The 25,125-nt window shown below is 45.7% G+C and overlaps 1 protein-coding gene across 2 annotated transcripts in view; it reads right to left on the bottom strand.

Moving 5' to 3' along the window:
• Window positions 1-20,752, bottom strand: part of KIAA0513 (KIAA0513 ortholog) — a 56,086-nt gene extending 35,334 nt beyond the window's left edge. For both annotated transcript variants that reach the window (XM_063111409.1, XM_063111411.1), the window contains exon 1: window positions 20,666-20,752. The gene's annotated coding sequence lies outside the window, so the exon portion shown is untranslated. The remainder of the gene's footprint in view (window positions 1-20,665) is intronic.
• Between the last annotated feature and the right edge of the window lie 4,373 nt (window positions 20,753-25,125).

The raw sequence follows: 25,125 nt of genomic DNA on the forward strand, positions 1-25,125 counted from the left end.
TCTCTCTCCCTGTCACGCACTTGTTCCTTCACTGATACTTTCTTCATCTCCCTGCACACACTACCCACCTCCCTTTGGCTAAATCCCTTGGCCAATCCCAAACCTGCTCCTGCACATGGAGAAACCTGAACGTGGTTATTGTGTTATGCTGGTGTCTGCTACAGGTCATTTGTGGTCTTTTAAAATCCTGCCTAACGTTGTTGAAACACATTTAACAATATTTTAAAAGTCTATTCAATCTATCCTAAGACAAAACATAAAAAAAAAAAAACCCAAAAACTTATATGCACCAGTATTTATAGAAGTAAAACAATGATAATAACCTAAATGCTCATCAAGGAGAAATTATGTAAAATTTGCTACATTAATTCTGGCACTTCACTGAAATATTAGAGAAAGCAATAATGACAACATGATGTCATGAAAAAATATTTATGTCACATGAAAGTGAAAGGAAAAATAAAAAAGCAAGATGTAAAATTATACATTCTTTGTGATTCTGACTATGTTAAAGCAATACAGGACAACACCATGGCTATCTTATTTGCCTTCTTATACTGTCACTATAAAGAGGTAATAAAGAAAAAAATGTCAAATGGCTAAAGTCCTATACAAATTCTAAATGTGATTAATATCAGGCATTTGAAGAATGCTCAGTACATGAGTCAACAGGGTGATGGAAACTTTGAAGATCACATTGGTCCAGGAGCCCTGGGGAGACCAGCCACTTCAAAAGTGCTGCTTTCTATTTTCAGATTATGTGTTTTCTCCCAGTGTCAATATGTACAGGTGGAAATTCAGCGATACAGATTTAGTGGTATTGAGAGTCCATTCCTGCAGAAAGTCTTTTAACAAAGCAAGAATTGTTCTCACACCATCCCTGTATCAGTCAGCCAAAAAAAAAAATTTTTTTTTTCTTGCAATAAAAGCTTTGTTTTGTCTTTTGAGGAAAAGGTGGGTGGGGTGGGTGGAAGGGAGAATCTACTTTAAGAAATTAACTTCTCTGCCAAGCCCAGATCAGATTCTGTAGCCTGAGGCTATCTATACACATTAGGGACTACCCAGACACAAACACTTGATTTAAAGATTGTTCTCAGAAAAATCATTCTCCACTTCTCCATCTATACCTTTTCTGATATTCCTGGTGGAGATGAATAGAGCTCATTCCGTCATAGTCAAACCATTTTCTTCCACCTGGAAGGCTGGGTGGGGTTGAGGACCTCCCTCTCACTGTGCAAGGGGCATGTGTAAGGACACAATGAGGGAATTTCAAAGGAAAGGCTCTACGATGTGACCCTCCACTTACCTCATCCTTCACCTTTATTTTTCTCTTTCCCCATACAAACCACAATTTTCCTGGGCCAGACACATTCTGACTTCTCATTTCTTTGTTTGATCCAGATTTCTCTGTTTCATGCCTCTAAAACACACATTTCTGGTTTCCTTCTCGTTCTGGGCAAACATCCCCTCCACCCTGTCTCACCCACTGAATGTGGCTATGAAACCTGGACAGAATGCGTATGACAGCCATCAGAAGCCTCTGAAAAACAAACAGTGGCAGGAAGATGAGAGACAAGGACCAGAACTAGAGGTGCCACGAAAGAGGCAGTGAGTCTGCCGTCCTCTCCTGCTACCACCCAATACTTGAAAGTGGGCATCAGTGTGGCCAGGGCTCCAGGAGAAGCCCTCTAGCCCTGGCTTCAGGAGCAGGAAAGGAGTCACCTGCTTCTGAGAGGCAGAGGGCAAGTCCCTGGGGTTTTCCCTTTTTTCTTGTCTCTCTCTTCTCCACTCTGGTGCCCCAGTCCCCAGCCAATTCCACAGCAGCAATGGTAGCAACAGTGACCACAGCAGCAGGGGATCTGTCTGCAGGTGCATGAAACTTGGAGGGAAGAAACTTCCTTTCCAATCGGAGGAGCTGTGGTCCCAAGAGGGTGAAAACTCTGCTGGTGTTTTCTCTCTCTCTCTCTTCTTCTTGCTTGGCCACGGAAATGAGCTCAGTCACAGGAAAAGCACGGCAGAATGTGAGAAATAAAGCCCCTGACTTCTGGCTGAAGGACCAAAGAGGGAAGGTCCAGGAACTGGAAAGTACTGGGGAGATTGTGGAGAGGAAGCAGCTCAGGAAAACAACCCCATAAAGTTGTTATGAGTTCCTGAGCTCACCCCTGAGCTGAGCATGAGACAGCAGACCCTAAACAGCATACCACAGACTCAGAGTACTGAAGGTCAGGATAGACCATTGTCCAGGTCCAGACTGGCCATGGAGTGGCCCACAGAGAACAGATCTGAACAGCAAGCAAAGGCTTGGAAAACACAACTGATACTGAAATCCACAGAAGGCTGGTAGGGACTTAGAACCTGAACCCAAATTGGTTGTGTGCCTGCTAAAACAAAGATATCAATATTCTCCATGGAATTTAAACAAGACCCAAAGTCTCATAATGTAATCATCAAAATGTTCAGGATCAATCCAAAATTACTCAGCATACAAAGAACCAGGAACATCCTCAACACACGTAGGAAAAGAGAGTCAATAGATTATCTGAGATAATGTAGCTATTGGAATTAGCTGATAAAGACTTCAAAGCAGCTATTATAAAAAACAAATTCCATGTTCAACTCTATCATTGCCTAAAAAAGAAAAAAAAAAGCAGCTATTATAAAAAATACCCTGAGAAGGGGAAAATGGAGGAAATGAGGGAAATGAAGGAAAAGATAAAAAGTCTCATGAAAGAAATAGAAGATACAAAGGAGAATCAAATAGACATTTTGGAACTAAAAACACAGTAGCTGAAATTTTAAAAACCCACTGTATATACTCTATAGCAGAATGAAGATAACAAAGGAAAGAGTCAGTGAACATGAAGAGAGATCAACAAAAGTTATCTAATCTGAACAACACAGAGAAAAAAGATTTAAAAGAAACGAACAGCCTTGAGACCTGTGGGACTGTACTACAGGCCCTAACATATGTGTCATTAGAGTCCCAAAAGGAAAGGAGAAAGAGGACAGTGAAAAACACATATATTTGAAGAACTAATAGCTGAAACTCCCCAAATTTGGCAAAGGACATGAACCTATAGATTCAAGAAGCTCAGTGAACCCAAAACAGGATAAATCCAGAGAAATCCACACCCCCGCACACCATAATAAAACTGCTGAAACTAAAAGCCATGAAGAAATCTTGAAAGAAACCAGAGAAAAATGATGAATGACTTAAAAGGGAATTAGGATTCAAGTGACTATAGATTTTGAAACAAAAAACCATACACACTAGAAGGAAGTGAAGCAACATTTTTAAGTACTAAAAGAAAAGAAACGTCAGTCTGGAATTTTATATCCAGTAAAAAAAATCCTGCAGGAGTGACAGTGAAATGAAGACATTCTCAAGAGAATTTGCTGCCAGCAGACCTGCTCTAAAAGAATTTAAAAACTTCTTTTGACAGAAAGGACACAAATTATAAAAAAGATTAAAAAAAAAAAGACAGAAGGTACATAATATCAGAAGGAAACATGGAACATCAGGAATGAAGGAAGAACAAAAGAAATGGTAAAAATCTAGACACATATGAAAAACTATTCTCCTCTTGAGTTCTTTAAAATATGTTTGACAGTTAAAAACAAAAATTGTAATGCTGGCTGATGAGGTTTTCAAAAGATGTGATACATATGAAAACTATGACATAAATGGGAGAGGACAAAGAAACCTACATGGTACAGTTTCTAACTTCCACTTAAAGTGGTAAAATATTGATTGTAAATAGACTGTGAATAGTCACACATACATATTGTAATCCCCAGAGCAAACACTAAAAAAACCCTATATGTTAAAAAAACAAAACTATCCATAAAGTAAAAAACTCAATAGGTAAAATGGAATGCTAAAACATATTCAAACAATCCTGAAGAACACAGGAAAGAGAAAACACAGGGAAGAAAAACAGGGGAAAATAAACAGAAAACAATAGCATGGTAGACCTAAATCCAAATTTATAAATAATTATATTAAATGTAAATGGCATAAACATACCAATTAAATGGAAGAGGTTATCAGAATGGATAAAAAGACAACCCAACTATATGTTTTTACAAGAAACTGCAACTACAATCATACACGTAGATTAAGAATAAAAGAATAGAAAAAAGATATATCATGCTAACACTAATCAAAAGAAAGCTGGAATGGCTATATTATCAGACCAAGTTTACTTCAGAGCTAAGAAAATTGCCAGAAATAAGAAGAAATGTTACATAAGGAGAAAAGTGTCAATTCATCAAGAAGTAATGATCCTAAATATGCATGAACATACCAACAGAGTTTCAAAATATATTAAGCAAAAACTGATAAAACTTACAGGAGAAGGAGACAAATCCACAATTACAGTTGGGAAACTAAAATGCCTCTCTTACTAATCTACAGAACTAGTAGACAGAAAAGCAGCAAGGATATGGAAGAGCTGCTGAATACTATCAATCAACTGGGTCTACCTAATTGACATTTACAGAGCATTCCACCAAACAATAGCAGAATAAATATTCTTTTCAAGTACACATGGAGTATTTACCAAGATAGATCATATCCTAGGTTGTAAAACAAATCTTAGCAAACTTTAAACAATTGAAATCATACAAAGTATGTTCTCTGACCATAGTGGAATTAGACCAGAAATCAGTAACAGAAACATACCAGGAAAATCTCCAAACACTTGCAAATTAAACACACTTCTACATACTCCATTGCTCAAAGAGGAAGTCTCAAGGAAAGTTAGAAAACATATTGAACTGAATGAAATGAAAATACAGCATATTAAAACCTGTGGGATGCAGCTACATGGTACTTAGTCACTCTCACTGCATCATCTCAAGGGCACAGGTCATCACATCACTCATCACTGTTTTTTTTTTTTTTTTTTTTTTTCCGTGACCGGTGCTCAGCCAGGGAGTGCACCGGTCATCCTTATATAGGATCCGAACCCGCGGCGGCGGGAGCGACGCCGCGCTGCTAGCGCAGTACGCTACCGAGTGCGCCACGGGCTCAGCCCTCACTCATCACTGTTGATGTTGACCTTGATCCCCTGGCTGAGGTCACGTTTGCCAGGCTTCTCCACTGTGAAGTCACTCTTTTTTATCTCCCTTTGCATACCGTGCTCTTTGGAAGGGAGTCACTATAGGCAGCCCACACTTGGGGAGTGGGGATTACATTATTTGGAATTCTTCTGCATGAGACATTTGGACAGTTTCTTATAGGGTTAAAAAAACACTTACCATACAACCCAGCAATCCCACTCATGGGTACCTACCCAAGAGAAATGAAAACTTTTCACACAAAAAATCTGTACACAAATATTTACAGCAACTCTACTTGTTCGTCAAGAGCTGAAAACAACCCAAATGTCCTCCCCAGAGGCCAATACGCACAGCTGAACAGATAGATGAACTGTGATATATCCATACTATAGACTACTACTCAGCAATAAAATACCACACCTCGGACAAACTGCAAACACAGTATGCTGAGGGAAAGAAACCATTCCCAAACACTCACCTACAATGTGATTCCACGTATAAGGTATTCTACAAAAGAGGGAGATCAGCAGTTGCTGGGGTTAGGGATGCGGAGAGGGGACAATAAAGGGAGAGCCTGATGGAGTTTTGGGGGGTGATGAAAATGGTTTCCTAATTGAAAGTGGTAGTGATTACACGAATCTACACATTTTACAATGTACTCCAAAAAAGCAACAATTTTACGGTTGTTAGGGTTAAAAAGAGGCAGCAGCCAGCCAAGTACCCAGAACACAGGAGAGGCTAAGTAAATGGTAGTCCCCTTTTCTCAGAAAATGGGGGGTCCTAGAAATCCCAGACTCCTCAGCTGCATGGCTGGTGGTCACCCATCAGCCAGCCCAGTGTGTGTGCTGGACTTGGTGCCTGTGTCCACCTTTCTCCCAGGTCATCATTGTCCCGTGCTGCCAGAAAACCCTGAGCCACACACCTTTCCTGACGAGCAGGTTCTGAACCTGGGTTCCTTCAGATGAGACAACCAAACCAGTCACCTCAATCTCTGTCACCAGCTGGCCTCAAAGGATGGCACCCGCCTACAGATGGGCCGTCCCTCTCCTGCAGTTACACGCTACTCCCTTGGGAAAGGAATGACTTCTCTTGCATAGGAGGAAAACGAAATACCAGCAAGGATCCATAGACAGAGAAGGACTGGAAATGATTAAGGCAGGGCAGAAGGCCCCCTCTGGGCTAGATTATTCTCAGGTGGGGTCACTGGCTTATGTGGGAAAGGAGGTGGGAAAATTTAGGGAGTTTACAATGCAGAGTCCTTAAATTTTCTGTGATTTTTCATCCTTTGTCTACATTGAGGAAGGTATCATGTGCACGTAGAAAGTAGTCTGGGTCAGGTAAGTTTTTGTTTGTAAACGGGGTAAGAAACCGCTAAGAGAAGAGCCACGTATAAAGGTGCGACTGTGCAGTGGGGAAAGATGCATGGCAAGAAAGACCAGAGGAGGAAAAGGCTCACAGGAATGATGCTGACCAGCTCCTCTCCGTGCAGCTCCCATCGCCAAAGACCAAAGCACAGTTAAAAGCAGCTCCCTCCACCTGAGAATCCAGGACACAGCAACGGCTTGTTTCCAGAGGGATGTGACACCAAACCTGCCACCTGCTGTCCTTTCCTTCTTAACCCTCCTCACACCTGCACCTAAAGGCTGCCACTTCGGGACGTACCCTCTCTGGTGCCTTCATCTGCCTCGCCCACCAGAAGCACAGCCACACACCTAAGAAACTACAAAATGGCTCACCAGGAGCAAGGATGGGCACACGTTACTCAGAGGAGCTCCCGTGAGGTGCCTGCTGTGGAGAAGGTGGCCGTGGTTAACAGCTCTACAGGCTGGAATTTGAGGCCGACACACACGGGGCAGCACCTGGTCACCTGGTCAGAGGCTGATAGTGACTTAAGATTGTGGAATCCCTAATGTGGGCCCCAATTCCAGGAACTCCCTCAATTATGTTCTTAAAACAAGGTTATCTGATACCTCTGCTTAAGTATCAGACATAAGGACTCCCTTTCTCCAAATAAGAGTAGACACTTTGGCCATAGTATAGCCCTGAGCAGCTCTGAGGCTGGGCGGGGATGGCAGCCCCGCCTCCTGCCTCCTCCCCACCTGCTCTTCCAAGATGAAGAATGTCCAGAAATGCATCTGACTGCTGCAGACCATTTACACGACGAGGGATAGATGCTTCCTTTTTTGTACGAGGAGCATTACTTTTTGGTGTGGAAGGAGAGAGAGACTCTTTCCAGAGCTGTTGGGGTAGCAGGGGTCCTGCTCTGCACCAGGAGAACATAAATGCAGTCAAACGTCCCCTTCCAGGATGGGCCTGATTTCTGAGCCACCCCCCTGAAGGCTGTGACCTGTTCTGGATGACCCAGGAGATCGTTGCCTCGCCTTCCTGGGCACTGGCTCCCTTCCCCTCCCTTACCCACCCACACTACTGACCCAGCCACAGAGAATGTAATGAGGAAGAGACAAGGAGGGCTTCCTTCTTTCTGATCCATTGAGGTTTTCAGGAAACAAAGATGGGAGAAAGTTCATGCCTGTCTAAAGGCATTGCAGTCAATTAAACACCATCTCCATTGGTGCATGGCAGAACAGCCCAACCAAAGAACAGAACAGAGGGCGGCCCAGCACGTCTTTGCAGGCCACGTGCCCGTGTGGGAGGGAAGGCACGCATTCCCCTTGCACGGGCCACAGCCCAATGCAAACCTCTGCTGGTCATCAGCCACGCTCTCCACACAAGGGCCGGGGTCTGTGGACAGTCACACGCCTGCTTGCATTTTTTGTGGAGTGATTTACTCCAGTTTCCCCACTGCTGCCTCTTTTACTGAGGAAATGTGCATATCTTCCTTAAAATCCTATTCCAGACTCAGCCTTAATGTAAGAGATCAAACATGCTTTTGGGGTTCAGAATTCCCTGAAACATGACATGGAGGAAAGTGTCATCTCACTATGAGCCTCTGATCGTTCCAGTGATCAGAGAGATGGGGTGGGGGACAGAGAGAAAGAGAAAGAGAATATGAGAGTTAACACCAAAAAAAAAGAGAGAGAGAGAGAGACACAGATGCACAAAGACAGAGTGAGGAACAGTGAAACAGAGTGAGGGAGAGAAAGACAGACAGAATGGAGAGAGAGAGACAGACACAGAGAAAGGGAGTGAGAGAGAGAGACATACACACAGAGACAGAGAGAGACAGGGAGACTTACTGCCAGATCTAATGATGGCATCAGAGATACTACAGCGTGGTCTAAGATGTGAAATGAGAGGTCTTTTTAATTTAACTATTTTAAAGATACCACCCATTATAGAAGTTATATACGATCACATTTTTCTAAAGTTTTTCTCTTTTTAAAAACCCATATTTGAATAAAAGAATGGCATATTTAAACATCTTTAAGAAGTCACTGCTCCTACCTGTCATAGAATCTCATGAAGCACTTGCCACACCTGAGCGCTGCTGTGGTCCCTGGTATCAAATGATCTGCAGAGAGGCAAGGCCAACTGCCTCCCCACATCTTCAGTGGGTGGCAAATGTATAAGAAAGCCAGACTGGTTTGGGTGTTCTTTTCCACAATGCTTAGTACTATTATTTAATGTTTTAAAATAATTAAATAATAATTACAACTAACACTTACTGTATGTTCACTACACACCAGGCACTAAGCTAATGCTCTGTACAAATAATCTGATTTAATTCTCCAACAACATATGCAATAAGCCTATTATTATCCCCATTTTATGGATGAAGAAACTTTAAGGCTTAGAAAGGTTAAATGGAAGTCTAAGGCATAGAGCCAAAACGGAAGTCTAGCTAAACACAAGCAAGGCTCGGCTCATAGCCTTGCTGGATCAGGGGTATGGATAAGGACCCTCCCTCCAAACAGCTGTAGTAGGCTGGTGGGGACTAGTCTTCCCTATGCCAGTATCTACAGCAAAAGACTCAATCTTTTTGGAAGTGATTACAGGCACAACTGATTTAGCAATTTGATATTTCATCCAAAGCACTCGAAGAGGTTGTCTAATTCCCACATTAGTAGAGATTGGCAAACAAGGAAGGAGTAGCACTTTTCACCTGCAAATGCTCATGAAATATTTTGGTCATACTGAGTCAAATAGAATCTATAATGAAATTAATTTTGCCTGTTTTCCTAGGGTTTTCATAGAAGTTGCTCAGTGTGTTAAGAAAGAAATCGATTTAAAAATGTAAGAGAATAAAGATGCTTGCAAAGGAGTGGGAACAAAACAGCTACGTACTGACTAATTCCAGACTCCGTTCTACACAAATGAAATCCCAAGATATTAGGGTCAGATGGGACTTCAGGCTTCCAGAAAATGGGTGGGTGTCTGGCAGACAGATAAGAAAGGGACAGGGAGCAGGTGGTACACGGAAAAGGAACAGAGTGCTGGGAATAGTTCTAGGATGGAGCACTGAGACCCTGGGCAGTGAAGTGACAGGATGAAGTCACTTCTGCAGTCACATGGGGTCCACACAGGGCTGCATCCAGCACCCCCACTCTCCACCCATCAGGTCACCATGGGGGAAGAGTCGAGAACCAAGGAAACGCTGGGCCACTCCTGCCCCTGGATGGGCTTGTCACTGCCTTGCTCAGTGCCAAGTCCTGGCATAAAGAAGACAGCTGCAATGTCTCTGCCCCTTCTCCTTCCTTCTCTGCTGGGGGCAGTGCCAGTGTGGGTGGGGGAAAGGTGCTATTTTGCAGATTTCAGGTCATGCATCTGACAACCATTTATTAGGCCCCTATTTCATACAAAGAACTCTGATATGTCCCGGGCTACAGAGATGAATAGGACATGGACCTTCGCCTCCCAAACACAGTCCAGACAGAGACACACACCTAAAGGACGACAGCAGCCACGTGACAAGTGCTCCGATGCAGGGATGCAGATGCTAACGAGGGCACAGACGCAGAAGTGCTCAGCTCTGCCCGGAGAGATAAAAAGACTGCCTTCACCAGGTCGAATCTGGGAGGAGCCCGCCTGTCAGAAAGGGAAGACATTCCGGACAGAGAAAACAGCTGGCAGAAAGTGGCAGGGTGGGAGCTGGCCCGTGGCTCACTTGGGAGAGTGTGGTGCTGATAGCACCAAGGCCATGGGTTCAGATCTCTGTATAGGGACGGCCAGTTAGTTCACTTGGGAGAGCATGGTGCTGACAGTGCCAAGTCAGGGTTAGGATCCCTTTACCGGTCATCTTTTTTGAAAGGAAAGAAAAAAAAAAGAAAGAAAGAGGCAGGTGAGGTGGCCTGATATCCCCCACACAGCTAACTTAGACTTCTTTAAAATGTTGGGAAGGATGAAAAGTACTGCCTGGTCTAGCACAGCTTCAGTTTACAATGTATTTGGAAGTGTTCCTCAAAACCTTAAAACTGAAGCTTATTTTTTTTTGGGGGGGGGTGCTTAATATATAACAAGAATTAAAACACATATAATTCTGCACTCTAATCTTGCTTTGGTCTATAAATGTGTGTTTTTTAGGAGACTGAAAATGGTGGAGTTGGCAGATGTTTACTTGCATTTGAGTGAAAAGAAAGAAATTTCTGCTGCTGCCATTTTGCTTCGAAGGTATATAAATAGCTTTCAAGGGCTGCTTCCAGTGTATTGATCCACAGTTCTCAAGTCACAGGCTTCTCTAGATGTCTTCTCTGCAGAATTCTAATTCATGGTTTAAAAGTGGAGCCAATTTTCTTTCATCGCAAAATGCTTTTAGCTGGAGGCAGCTCCTATTTGGTCTGTCCTTTTAGGAAAAGAAATGCTAGGTCGGTGAGGGTTTAACCTAAAGAGAGAGGAGGGAATGAAAAGGTGGGGTCTGCTCTGTCAAGTTCCAGGTGACTAATAACCTTCCTGATGTCACCAAAGGCAATTCTGAGACAATAACCTATGTGCACCCATGCTGATGGACAGCTAGGTTTCTCGAGAGTGGCACTATGGACATTTGGGGCAGATCATTCTTTGTAGTAGCGGCAGTCCTGTGCATTGAAGGATGCTTAGGGGTATCCCTGGCCTCTACCCACCAGATGCCAGAAGCACATCCCCCCCAGTTGTGATAACCATGAATGTCGCCAGACATTGCCCCCACTTGAAAATTCCTAATCTTATATATTAACTTCAAGCAGCAATAACTCCAAAGAATCTCAATCCTTTGAATTGCTTCTTGTTGAAAACCCTTCTGTCTTTAGTATCACTGTCACCCAAAAAATAAATCCAATAAATAGTAATCATAATGGACCTTTGATAATATGTAAGTCCCTATATAAAACAGTAATATTTTTGGTTACAAGGAACACTGTACACTAAACTTCCCTGGTTAAAATAAGCTCCTCTCTGCCCACAGAGGTGCAAGAGAGGGGTGAATTCCATCTGCTTGGCCATACGTTCGCTTAAGCACTCAACAAATATTATTGGGCACTCACAGTGCACCAGGCATTGTTCCAGGTGAATAAGACAAACAAAAGCTGAGCCTTCGGGGAGCTTAGGTTCTACTCAGAGAATAAAGAAGTCATTACAGTCCATCACAAGTGCCATGAATAAAACAAAAATACACAATGGATTAGAGTCACGCTGTCCAACATGGGAGCCACTGGCCACAGAATGGGGCTCATTCAATTTGAGATGTGCTGACCACACCAGATTTCAGACTTTGTACAAAAAAGAGAATGTAAAATATCTCATTAATAATTTTTATATTGATTATGTGTGGAAATGATAATATTTTGGACATACAGGGTCAAATAAAATCTATAAAGAAATTAATTTTGCCTGTTTCTTTTACTTGTTTAGTGTGGCTGCTAGAAAATTTAAAATTACACATGTTGCTTACCTTGTATTGGACAGGGCTGGGCTAGAGAAAGTAGTTGGAGGCAGGCAGCTCCTTCAGCCTGAGAAAGCAGGGACAGTCACTCTACAACCTGGAGCTTGAGGGTCCCAGCCCAAGGAAGTGGCAAAGTCAACACTGCTGTGGGAACGAACCTGGCCCATTCTATCAACAGTGAGACAGCGTGGCCCAGTGAGGTGCACAAAGGGAGGGAAGGCATTGAGGCTGGAAGGGCTGCGAGGACCAGGTCACAGAAGCAGGGATTTGGAGGCCCAGTAGCAATGAGAAAGTACTGAAAGGTTTGAATCTGAGGAATGCCATGATCTAATTCTGATTTTGGAAAGATGCTGTGCTTTGGACACTGTGTGGAAAGTGCATTGGCATGCTGGGAAGAACAGAAGCAGGACTACCATGTGGGAGGTGTCAACCTTGTGGGACCCTCAGGCTCTGGCCCCTCCAGCTCCCTTGGCAGGGTTCCTTGGAAGAGGACAGGAGATGAGGTCAGAGATGCTACTTCTTTCCCATGGTGTATTTGAGTTTGTTAATTCTATTTGTATGAGGTTTTTGATTATGTAGAATACCTCTTTCCTCCACAAGAGCAGATAAGTATTTTTTATCATCCACATTGGGCATCAGGATTCTTTTTTTTTTTAGTTGTCTTTTTGCGACCGGTAAGGGGATCGCAACCCTTGGCGTGGTGTCGCCTACACTGCGCTCAGCCAGTGAGCGCACCAGCCATCCCTATACAGGATCCGAACCCGCGGCGGGAGCGCCGCTGCACTCCCAAGCGCTGCACTCTCCCGAGTGCGCCACGGGGCTGGCCCTGGGCATCAGGATTCTAAGGGTTGTCTTGTTCTATAATTAAGTTAAACATAATCTGCCTCTCATGGAGTAGAGAGGATATAAGACCAGTTTTACCTTATTAACCAGTTTTCTATTTCTTTTGTACCATCACAAATTAAATTTTTAAAAATTGGGGGGGAGGATATTTTAGGTTTGACATTGTTTTGATCTTTTACTTCATTCTTGGTATTTACTATTAACTCAGAATTTGGTTCTCTTTTCTCATGATACTTTCACCCCTTTTTGCTGGGCCCTGTTTTTGTATCCTAGTTTCCTAGGTTCACCCCACATCCCCAAATTCAAGGATGTCAGCTTAACAGCAACCATTTAAGCTCATTTACTGTGGCATTTTCCATTTGCTCTTTGCTCTACTGTCTCTAGATTCCCATTTTTTCCCCAGCTCATTGGTCATTTTTGCCACTGTGAGTCATTTGCTCTGACTCATACCTGGCTGTGATACAAAGGCCAGGAAAATGTCTCAGCATACATCTGGTGTCCCTGAAGAATGTGGCCAGCACCAGGCACACGCTTCCCTGAGGAACTCAGTAAGTAAGAGAAAAAGGAGTCTCCCTTTCTCTCCTTTTGTTCTCTAATTTACCATCTCTCTCAGACTTTGTTGAAAATTAAAGCTGCACAGCAATGAGTCTTGGCCATTTACCTCTGACTTTCAGAGGCAGGAGGACGTTTCTGGAAAGCGTCCAGAACCCCCCCAAGCATGAAAGGTTTCCTCACATACATGCGCCTCACCCACTTTTCCCTTCTGACAGCTATGAAGATAGTGCTTTACGTAGGGCCTGCCGGGCTGTGTATGTGAAACAAGGAAAGATGAGAATGTCCCAGCACAGAGGGCTGAGTGGACGTGACAATTAAATACAGTGGTCCCCTGGAGCGCATCTGGGACAGAAAGAGGACACTAATGGAAAAACTGGTGAAATTCAAATAAGGTCTATAACTTATGATCAAAGGATACCCTAGAGCACTATCACCAGCCTGTCCACCCCACAGCCAAAGGCACAGGTGCAAGATGGCAGATGGAGTCACAGAGGCAGAGTGGTCAGAGGCCCCATTACTTTTTCTCATTACTAAGTAATAACCCAAAATCTCTGCAATAAAAAGGACTGAAGTACTGACACATGCTACAACAGCAACAAACTAAAAATGAATCTAGTCACAAAGACCACATCTTGTATGATTCCATTTATATGAAATGCCCAGAATAGGCAAATCCATAGAGACAGAACAGATGAGTGGTCTCCAGGGATGAACAACTGCTAATGGGTACGGGGTTTCTTTTTTTGGGTGATAAGAAGTTCTAAAATTAGATTATGGTGATAATTGCACCATTCAGTAAAGTTACTAAAAATCACTGAATTGTACAGTTGAAATGAGTGACTTATAATATGTAAAACAAAACTCGATAAGCTGCTAAAAGAAATAAAGGGGGAAAAAAGGAAGAAAGAAAGAAGGCTGTTCAAACAATCTCAGCAGAGCGAGGGGGAATCTGCAGCTGGAAGACATTTGAGGTCAAAGCTGTCCTTTTACAGCTTAGGAGACTGAACCCAGAGAGACAAGGGTCTCTCCGGAATCAGGCACTCAGTAGTGAGGCCAGGCCTGAAGATCTGGGCTTTCCAGCCCCTAGCCCTCGAGTATTTAACCATCCGGCGCACAAGTACGAGGCGCGGGGCTAGGCCTCGGGGCTGTAAGCAAGACGAGACTGAGGACTTACAGGAGCAGCTTCAGACCAAGTCTGAAAGACAAGAGCCATGGACAAAAGACAGGCCGCCTGACGCCGGAACCATAGGCAGAGCAGGCACGACTGTCTCGGGGGAGAGGTCCCGCTGCTGGCTGGGGACTCAGGGAAGACATCTTGGTGTGGGGAGGAGATCAACTAGGCTTTGAGAGTCAGGTGGAAATCCCAGGGCTGAGAGGAAGCAGTAGAGGTGGCTCATAGAAAGAACATAGGCAGGACTGCCCAGGAACGGGGTTGGGGGATGGACACCAGCCCCCTCCCGAGCACTTGACTTAGGTATGTGCTCACAGGGTCTCCCAGGTGACTCACACTAAGCTGAAGAAGAGCAGCGTGCAGAGAGGGACCCAGCCCAGGGACAGGCTGGGGCTGTCTGGATCTGCGTGCTGGCTGTACCCTGACACACTGTGCTGGGAAGCAAATCACCCCCCCTCCGCATGCCTCGGTTTTCTCAGCTGTGAAATGGGGATTGTAACTGCGGCTACCTCCTGCTGCTTTGTGAAGGGTGAAGCAGCAACCCCAGAAGGCACTTAGCACATTGCAGGACGTGGCACAGAGAAGCCCAACAAATAGGAGCTGTAACAGCCACAACGATGATTTTATACCCTCAGGAACATAAAATAAACTGCCCCTCCTTTTTCCCTGTCTCTGCACTTGCCCCTCATCAGGACTAACCCTACCTAGTGCAGTTTGAGGAACATGACTCTGAAAAGCACCCAGTGCATAAAAGCACTTTCCCACACTCTAGTCTTACATGTCACCATTACGATTCATTTCTCCTAAGCGCCTTCCTCCCCAGTACAAAGCCCCTAGGCAGGATGCTGTCACTGCTCTCAACATGTGGGAACAAATTGGCCTGTCAGGTTGCAGAAAGGGGTTTTGAAAAGGCAGGAGGAGGAAGGGTTGAAAAAGGGATGGCGAGCACAGCCATGGTGTGTGGGCGGTGGCCATCAGGGACATTAAAAGGACATCGGATCTCTGGAAGAAGATGCAAGAAACTGGCAGCAACTGGTGCTTCTGGGGAGGGGAAGTGGGAAGCTGGGGTGGGGACAGGGAAGGGAGGAACAGAAACAGCTTTTCACTCGGCATCTTTTCATATCATTCCAATTTGGTACCATCGCATGTATTACCTAGTCAGAAAATAAAAATAAATACAATAAGATAAGAGGGGGACACATGGGGGTATCTGGGTGAGACAGAACCAGGAATAGAAAGTTATCTGGGGGCACAGGAACAAGTCATTTCAGATAAGTCTGCTGGCCCCCACCCTATTCTCACCTACCCACCCCCAAATGAGAAAAGGTGCTCTGGAACTCCTGGATGGCTGGTTCTTGATCAAGATCTGAGATGCTGAAACCCAGAGCCATCAACACCTTAGTAAAGAGCTCTTCGGAATCACACAAGGGAGACACGACTTCTGCTAATGTCACTGCCTCCCATCCATGCAGGCTGTGTGAGGTCTAAGGCTAGCGCATCACATTCTCCACTACAAGGACAGCGCAAAGCAAAGGCCAAGGGAGGAAATCACCCCTCTAGGGTCCTTGCAGAAGCCATCAGAGAAATCCTGCACCCTAACCTGGAGCAGCTGGCATAGGGAGGGTAGAGAGGCCCAGGTTTTGAGATCAGAAAGTGAGGAGATCCACCTGCCATTCAAATGGCCGTTCTGCCACTTACAAGGTGCATGGCCTGGGCAAGCCCCCTGCTCTCCTCACTGGTGGAGCGTACATATCACCGCTCACCTCGCAAGTTGTAAGGTCATGGATGCTTTCTGTAAAAATATCCAAACCCACATCATTATCCTTAAAAATAACCCAGCACCTCCTGCCGAGTTTTCCTTTTCAAATGTCACTGTATCTTGAAGTTGGGCAGTGTTATGGGTTGAATTGTGTCCCCCCAAAAAGACAGGTTGAAGTCCTAACCCCCAGTACCTATCAATGTCAACTTATTTGGAAATACGGTGTTTACAGATGTGATTAGTTAAGGTGAGGTCATACTGAAGTACAGTGGGCTTTAAATCCAATCTAACTGGTGTCCTTAGAAGAAGAGATCAGGACAAAGACACAGGGAAGACGATGTGAGGACAGACACACAGGGAGAAGATAGCCATGTGACCACAGAGCAAGAGACTGGACTGATGCCCCTGTAAGCAAAGAAACACCAAGATTGCTGGCAACCACCAGAAGCTGGGAGAGAGGCACAGAGTCTCCCACTGAGTCCCCAAGAAGAAACCAGCCCTGCTGACACTTCGATTCTGGACTTCTGTTCTCTAGAACTACAAGAGAATAAATTTCTATGATTTTAAGCCACCCAGTTTATGGCACTTTTTAACAGCAGCCCTAGGAAACTAATACAGAATGTTGCCTGGTTTTACTACCTATCTAATTCTTAAATTTCTTGCCTGGTGTGGCTAGCCAGCCTATTCCTGAATGTCTCTATTAAAAGAAAACTAACTTAGTATCTACCAAGGCAGCAATCCCTCCCATCTTGAAAAGGTCTGACAGTCATAAAAATCATTCAGCAAATAGTTATTGAGTACCCATTACATGTCGGGCACTGTTTTGGGCACTGCTAATACAGTGGCAAATGGGGAACAGATAATAAAAGCATTCTTGAATAAGCAAGGTCTTTTCTGATATTGTTATGAAGAAAATAAAACAATGTAATATGACAGGGTGAACAGGTTGGGGACCAGAGGAAAAGGGGACGTTGTTTTGATTGTCAGAGAAGGTCTCATGATGGATGTAATATTGGAGCAGTGACCTGAATGACAGAGAGCTGGCCATGGGAAAATCTGGCAGAAGACACAGTCAGTGCAAAGGTCCTGGGGCAGAGCGAGCTAGGCATGCTCAAGGTACAGAAAGAAGGCAGGACCTTTGCAAGTGAGAGAGTGGCATGTGACAAAGCTGGAGAAACAGGCAAGGTCAGTCAGTACCTGTACAGACACCCTAGAAGACCAAGGTAAGAAGTCTGAACTTTATCCCAAGAGCACTGAGAAGCTGCTGGGGAGAGACAAGATTTGACTCAGTTTTTAAAAGATGGCTCCGGCATGACCAAGTTCTTAAAACTGAAGTCTTTCTAACTTTTGTCCTTTGGTTCTTGAGATTCTGGGCCTCTACAAATGAGTTTAATAAATGACCACCATCAACTTTCTGCACCCATAGCTTCCAAGTTTCTCCAGGCTTCCCAGCTCTACTTCATTCTGCTCTGTAGCAATTTCCAAAGAATATGCTTGATTTTTTTCTATGTCCTTCATTAAAGGCGATGTTTGGAAAAGAACACAATATTCTAAACTTGGGGTAGACTGGAGCAATCACCTTTTCACTCCAGACCTACATTTCTATTGATGTGCCCCAAGACAGCCTTGGCTTTCACTTCTGTTTTGTATCACTGACCTGCCGAAACGTCTATCGGCAACCTCCCCCTGGAGTCCTTTTTGTGATGCCTAGATCTAAAAATGGGATTAAAGCTTGTTCTTCCCTAATGAGAACAGCTGTGCCCTGTTTTTAAAAACAACAACAACAACAACAACAACAACAAAAAACAGAACAGTGTCACCATAACCCATGTGGTACCACGCATAAAAAACTGATTAAAATAAACAAAACTCCTGGGTCGGCAACTTGGGTTTCACAACCACAGCATTTCTCTTCCTTGTGGAGGACGAGGGACAACAACTATGGCAGGTTTCCCTAGACTTGCCTTGCTCTCTTGCATCACACATCTGAAGACACCTAGACTATGTGGAAACACTCAGCACTTGAGCAAAAGACACTCTTCCCAACCCTACTTCCTACTAGATTTCTCAGGCTCATAAACAAATCTGAGTCGATGCAGACTACCTCCAGCGTGGGAAGGGGCAGTGGTGAAGTCGCGGCTTCGCTGGCAGGCCGGGCTGACTTAGTAAAGAGGGGCAAGTGGTGGGAGAGAGGGACGCTCTGCTAGAGGCCGCCCGGGAAGCCCCTAGCCCCTAGTATGAGGTTTAATCAACCTGGATACATACCACATCTCATTCTGCAGAGCAGTGAAGGGCTGGTACACCAGAGTCAGACAGCTGGGTTGAACAATTTGCTTTGCCCCCAGAAGCTTAGTGACCCTGTGCAAGTCTCCCAGACTCAGTTTCCTCATCTGTGACATGGGAATGATGATACCACTTATCCCTCCCAAGTCTACTGTGAAGATCAGATTAAGGGTCTGGGTGTGAAAGCATGGTAAAGTATAAAAGTGAGGGCTACTATCCCTGGCAAGAGGAGTGCTACTCCCCATTTGCATATCTTTCCTCCTGCAGGTTGAATTTTCATGAGTTTTTAAAAAAAAAATCTCCCCAGGCTGCTTTTGATGTTTCTTTTATCTTGATGATTTGTTTTGAGAGAGGAGGCAGGGAGAGGGGAAGAGAGAAGGGGAGAGAAAGAAGAGGAGAGGAAGAGAAGGAAAGGGAGACAGAGAGCATGTGGCATGACCCACCCCACCGAGACCTTTCCTGGGGATTGTCCTGAAACAAGCCCCCTCAGAGCCATTGGGGGTTACCGTAAAGCAATTTACCTTTGAAGAAACGAAGCTATTGCCATAAAAAAAGAACCACACCTAATATCCATGGATAGACTCCACTTTCTGGAATTCTGTAGCAAATTATTTAATGTTTGTGATTAACCCCCTTCACCGAGGAGCTTCTCATTATTTTTAGCTGTTAACATTCTCAAATAATACATACCAATCTTCACATTAGTGGACACATACCATACAAAAGGCAAACACTGCAAGAAACATTGTAATGTAATACAGAGAGGCTAGAGGTCATCTGCTGATCAGTAAGTGTCTAGGTGTGAGTTCCAAGCCATCTTTATTTCTTTAATGGAAAAAGAAATTCTCATGAGTCAACTTTTTCATTGTGATCCAATCTGAATAGCCTATGGCCCTGAGTTTCACAGGCATAAGCAGTCCTATTTCTGAACAAAGTAGAGATGAAAACAAGTGATGGCCACAGGGAGACACTCTGAACAAGGAGGGAACATGCACTTCCCAGCAGAACGATGGGAAAGGCGGGAAGGACGCAAACCTTTTTCTTCTTCCTTTGCTTAATGCAGTGTTAAGCATCCCGGCTGCCTGCTTTCAGGTTTGGGGAGGCGTTTGCCTCTAATCAAATGAATCTGAAACATTAGCATCAGGTTACACCGCCTGGATGGCAGCCTGGCTAAGCAGCCTTGGCCCTGACAGCCTGCCTCTAACACTGACTCACCACAGCCACAACCTCCACGTCAGGGGCGCCTACCTGTGCCAGCTCACAGGCGAGCTCCTGCTCACTCTGCAGGTTGGCACTCACGCCTAGGCTTCACCAGAGAGGAAGAGGAGCTGGCCGGTGCCCGCTGCAAAGTCCTTTTCCTCTTCCCCTTTTCATCTTCCCAAATCCAGTCAACCCGACACCTAAGGAAAGCGCAAACCCCGTACAAGAGGATACAGGCACCCAGCTCCAGGAAGACCAAATCTGTCCGTCCGAAGATCCTGGAGACTGGTTCAATCCCGCCTGAACCAGCTGTCCTAGACAGAGCTTCTAAAACTACATTTCGCGGCTGTCCTCTCTGCAAACCTCCTCTCTGCTCCCGGCCCGTCTCGAGCAGAGGGGCCCCCAGAAAGCACAGGCAGGGCTGTCAGCGGCGGCGGCCCGAACCTTACCCCGCACCTGCCTGCACGCGCGCGGGGAGGAAGCAAACTTCACCCCGACAGGCGCACGACTGACGAGCGGCGTCCCCGCGGCCCCAAGCGCCCCTCCCCAGCGTTCCCCTCCAGGAGTCGGGGGTTTCTTCCTCCCCCGAAGCCTGACAGCCCGGCTCCATCCCAAAGCCACTTGGCCTTGCCAACACCTGCCACCGCGGGGCCCCCTCCAGGCGCCGGCCCGGCTTCTGTCGCTCCCAGCGTCTGCAGCCCTCTCCGAGCCCCTTCCCTCCCAGCACGCGTGGGTGCCGTAGAGACCCCGAGGCCCGTGCCCCGACCCGAGGAAGACCCGCTTGCTGGCCATCCTCGGACCCGTCCTCCCTCCCCGCGTCCCCCAGCCCGCCAGTCCACGGCGCTCCCGTCTGTCACCGCTCGCAGACCCCCCGCGCCGCGCCAGAACCCCGCTGCGTCCCCGCCGTCCCTCCCCGCCATCCCCCTGTCGCGAGCCCGGCGGACGACCCGAGGCAGCCCCTCCTCGCCCCTCTCACCGCGACGGGCGGGCCGGGCAGCGAGCGGCCGCGTCTGGCTCGGCGGCTGCGGAGACTGCGCCGCCCGCCTGCAGCCGGGTCCTTCCGAGACGCCGAGGCCGGAGCTGTCAGTCAGCCGGGCGAGCCCGCCCCACACACCCCTCACGCCCACGTCTGCGCAGGCGCGAGGAGGGCACCGCCCTCCCTCGCAGGAGGTGGGCCGCGGCGGGCGTCACGTGATGGGGCTGTACCTGCTCAGCCCCCCGCTTGCTCACCCAGCATGGGAGCGTGCTCGGAGGCGTCCGGAGGACCTCGTTTGCCTGGTCTGCTCCAAAGCAGGGTGTTCTCCCGCTCAGGGAAAGGTTGGGTAAGGCAGGCCTTTCTGCGCACAAACGAGTGGGTTATTTGGTGAGTTTGTTGGAGGGGAAAAAAGCGCCAGCAGGGAGCCAGGAAATACGGTCTGGTTCTAGTTGCTTTAAACAAGGATGCCATTTCCTGCCTGCCGTATCCCGAAGTCATGACATTAACGAACATGCCTTTGAAATAAGTCCGGCGTGGATGCATGGTATAGAAGGGCAATCAGAGGCCAATTTATTTTTGAAAGGAGGAGTGGAGTCTGGGAGTCTTGAAGACTGGTAGGTTCCACTCCAGCTGCTCCAAAACTTCTAGAGCAGACTGCGTCTTTTCAGCAAATACAATAAACAAAACGCACAAGCCATTCAGTTCCTTCCAAATTTGTTCAATTAAAAAAAAGAAGGTAAAACATAGAAATGCCTCTTGTGGAAGCTTTTTTAGTTCTAGAGGAAGAAAGTACAGAAACATAAACTGACACCCCTCCCCAATAATTTGGGGGCTGTCAAACTTGGTTCCAGGGCTCAGCAAGGTAGAGAGACTTGATTCCGGAGTGCTGACTCTGACACCTCAAATTTCTGAAGACATTTCCACAGATACATTGCTACGCTGTAAGTGCTCCTTCTGGTGGTTGCTTATATGAAATAATAAAGCTCTGCGTTTAAAGAAATGCAGTGGTATCTGAAACGGCTGAATGGCAATGTTAGAAAATGGTGGGTTTTCTTAAGTCATGGGACTTATGCAGGAGCAACTGGAGTTCTGCCACTTAAGGGAAAAGGCGACATATGGATTGATATTCAGGTATCTGTCCTGTGAGGAAGCAGAGCTGCTGGTCCCTGTAAAGATGACCTCTTGAACTGTGGGCTTGCTTGGAAAAGTTGGAGCTGCAGTTCCACCAGGGTTATGGGGTCTTCAACACCATAGCTGCTTCTGGCCCATTCCAGATTTGCTTGACCAACGGGGGATGGCCATCATGTATGAGAAGGTGGAACTCAAGGTGTCTCAAGCTTGGTGTGATCTCTGAAAGGGAAGGCTTTCATTCCCTTATATATAGATAAGTGGGCATATGGTTGGTCACTGTAGGGTTCTACCCTGAGTCCAGCAGAATACAAGTACCTTCTTGCAGAACGTATGGGAATGAAGGAGGATCTACTGTGGCTGGAGGAAATCCCCTTTAGTTCCATGAGTGAACTTGGTGCAATGCATAGACTTGTGCAGTCGTAACCAGACAATACCACCTGTTGGGGAAAATTGAAAAAATGTGAGCTCATTCAGGGTCAGATTCTGTTATGGGGAAATATCATTAATCAAGAGATTCATTCAGACCCTCTCCCCATTTCATAGAGGCCTTTTGACCTTGGAGAGAGGCAGATGATATGACCATTTTTAAAAGGGGGAAGAAAGTGAGTTCTGCAGACCACAGACCAGTGAACTTGACATCAGGCCAGGGAAATATTCAGGACAGATGACTCAAGAAAAATATTTGTGTCCCCTCAAAAGAGGAAGTGCCAATGACAAAGACCAAGTCATGTAGTTTAATCTTATTTCCTGCTGTGAAATGTATAGACTAGTAAGTCAAGGAAATATGGTGGAGATAGTGTATCTGGATCTGGAAGGTGTATTTACCAGGATTCTTTCAGTCATAAGTGACAGGAACTCAATTCAAACCATGTGGGGTTTTTTTGTTTGTTTGTCTGTTTTAAGAGAGAATATATTGGCTCACATAACTAAAGAGTTCTGGGGTTGGCCCAGCAGGATCCAGGCACAAATGATGTCATCAGAACTTGGTCTCTGTGCCCCTCTTGACTGCTTCTCTCTGAGTTGTATTCACTCTCAGATTAGGTTCTTTTTTGCAGAGTAGCCTCCAACAGCTCCAGGCTCATATTGTCTCAGCTTAGCAGCCCCAGCAGAAAAAAAAAGATTCTTTCAATACTTCCAGCAAAAGTCCCTGGATTTGGTCTGAATGAACCAATGTTGTTTATGTGCTTACCCAATCTCTGAGGCCAAGTTGTTGGACTAACTGAGTTGGCCAGATCTGGACAGGAGTGAGGGTCATACCCACCTGTACTATTTGGCTGGACAGCAAGGGAAGGGGAGCTACCCCAGGAAACTGAGGTGCTCTTGCCAGGAGGAGGGGACAGAGTCTGAGCAAGCAGGAAAAAGCAACAGCTGTCCAGGACAAAGCATTCACTAAGATACCTTGTGATATTGTATGGGTATAAATGGCATGAAAAGAAAGTAGGGGAAATAGTGAATTTATTGCATGGCTGAATCGATATTCAAACATACTTTGAATAGAGGATTAATCCAAAAAACAATTATACAAGATAAAGCAGGTGATACGACATAGCATCAGTTCTATGTTTCTGTTTAACCATCATGCCTGTTTTTCCTTTGTTTCCCTTTGCTTGTAACAAATCACCACAAACTTAGTGGCTTAAAACAACTCAAACTGATCATTTTACAGTTCTGGAGGTCAAGTCCCAGAATCAAAGTATCAGCAGGGCTGCATTCCTTCTGGAAGTTCTAGGGGAGAATTGCCTTTTCCAGCTTCAAGAAACCACCTGCATTCCTTGGTTGGCGGCCCCTTCCTCCGTCTTCAAAACTGGTCTCCTTTACTCTAGAATAGTTCCTTGGCTTTTCTCTGTCCTTTAAGACATTGATAAGAGTACAGACAGGCCAGTTGTTTTGTCGGATGCCTCTCAGTTGAGATTTTCTGATTGCTCCCTTATTATTAGAGTCAGGGAACACATTTTGGCAACAGTGGTGCATAATTGATGTTGTGTGCTTCTCAGTACATCCTTATCAAGAGGCACACATTATCAGTTAGTGGTGCTATTACCTTTGACAAGTGTTAAGATGGTTATATATTTCTCCACTGTAAAGGTACTATTTTTCCCTGTGTAAGTAATCAGTAATCTCCAGGGAAGATACACTAAGGCTATTTAAATATTCTATATACCAATGGACTTTCACCCAGGAATTTAGCATCCATTGATGATAATGCTATGGTAGTTGCAGATTGTTGAGTTTTCTAATTCTATTGCTCCATCTACATGTATTAGTTGACATTTCCCTGTGTCTATCTTTGCTCTTCTCTAATCTGTTCTCCACCAAGCAGCTGAAGTGACCTTCAAAAACCACAAATGTAGGGCTGGCCTCTGGCTCACTTGGGAGAGTGCGGTGCTGATAACACCAAAGCCACGGGTTCAGATCCCTATATAGGGATGGCCGGTTAGCTCACTGGGGAGAGTGTGGTGCTGACAACACCAAGTCAAGTGTTAAGATCCCCCTTCTGGTCATCTTTAAAAAAAAAACAAAACGAAAAAAACGACAAATGTGATTAAACCCTTCAGTGGCTTCCCCTCCAATGAGGCCAGCATCCTTCTTTGGGTCCTAGAGCCCCGTGATCAGCCCCCTCCAAGCTGTCCCACCTGGTTTCAGGCACTTTCCCTTGCCCTCCCCATGCTGGCCCCTCACCAGACCTCACACTGTCCATGCTCCTTTCTATCTTAGGGCCTCCCACTTGCCCCTTTCCCTAGAACCTTCTTCCTCCACCCCATATCCCTTTGCCCAACAAATACCCACATCTTTCACATATTGCATCTTTAAGGAAGCTTGCTCGTGACCCCCGACCCAGTCAGATTCCAGGGTTTACTGGCTCAGCACATAATGTCCTTTTTTTCCATAGAAGCACACTAGTTTGTCATTATGCATTCATTTGTGCAATTAGACTCTTAAGTTCCACGACTGGCAGGAGCTTTGACTGGTTTTGCTCACTCATGTGTCTGCAGCACCTAGCATGGTGCCAGGCACAGAGTTAATCCTCATTAAATACCCGTTGAATGAATAAATATGAGTTTAAGACAAGGATCTGGGGATGGAGGAGGACAGGAAGAGCACTGGGTTACTGTAGCCTGAGACAAATGGGCAGGGGCTTGCTTCTGGGTGACTTAGTGGATGGGGTCATGGAACCCACTTTAGGGGAACCGTGCCAGAAGTGAACCCTCAGGGAGGCTGACTTGATGCAGAGCTATGATTTTGGACTCCTTGGGTCTAGGGGCGGGTAGGGGGGGCGGGTGGGAGCTGTCCACGGTGGGAAAGGCAGAGCCTTCACAGCTGGGCAGAGC

Source organism: Cynocephalus volans, chromosome 10, assembly GCF_027409185.1.
Source record: "Cynocephalus volans isolate mCynVol1 chromosome 10, mCynVol1.pri, whole genome shotgun sequence".
Taxonomy (NCBI): domain Eukaryota; kingdom Metazoa; phylum Chordata; class Mammalia; order Dermoptera; family Cynocephalidae; genus Cynocephalus; species Cynocephalus volans.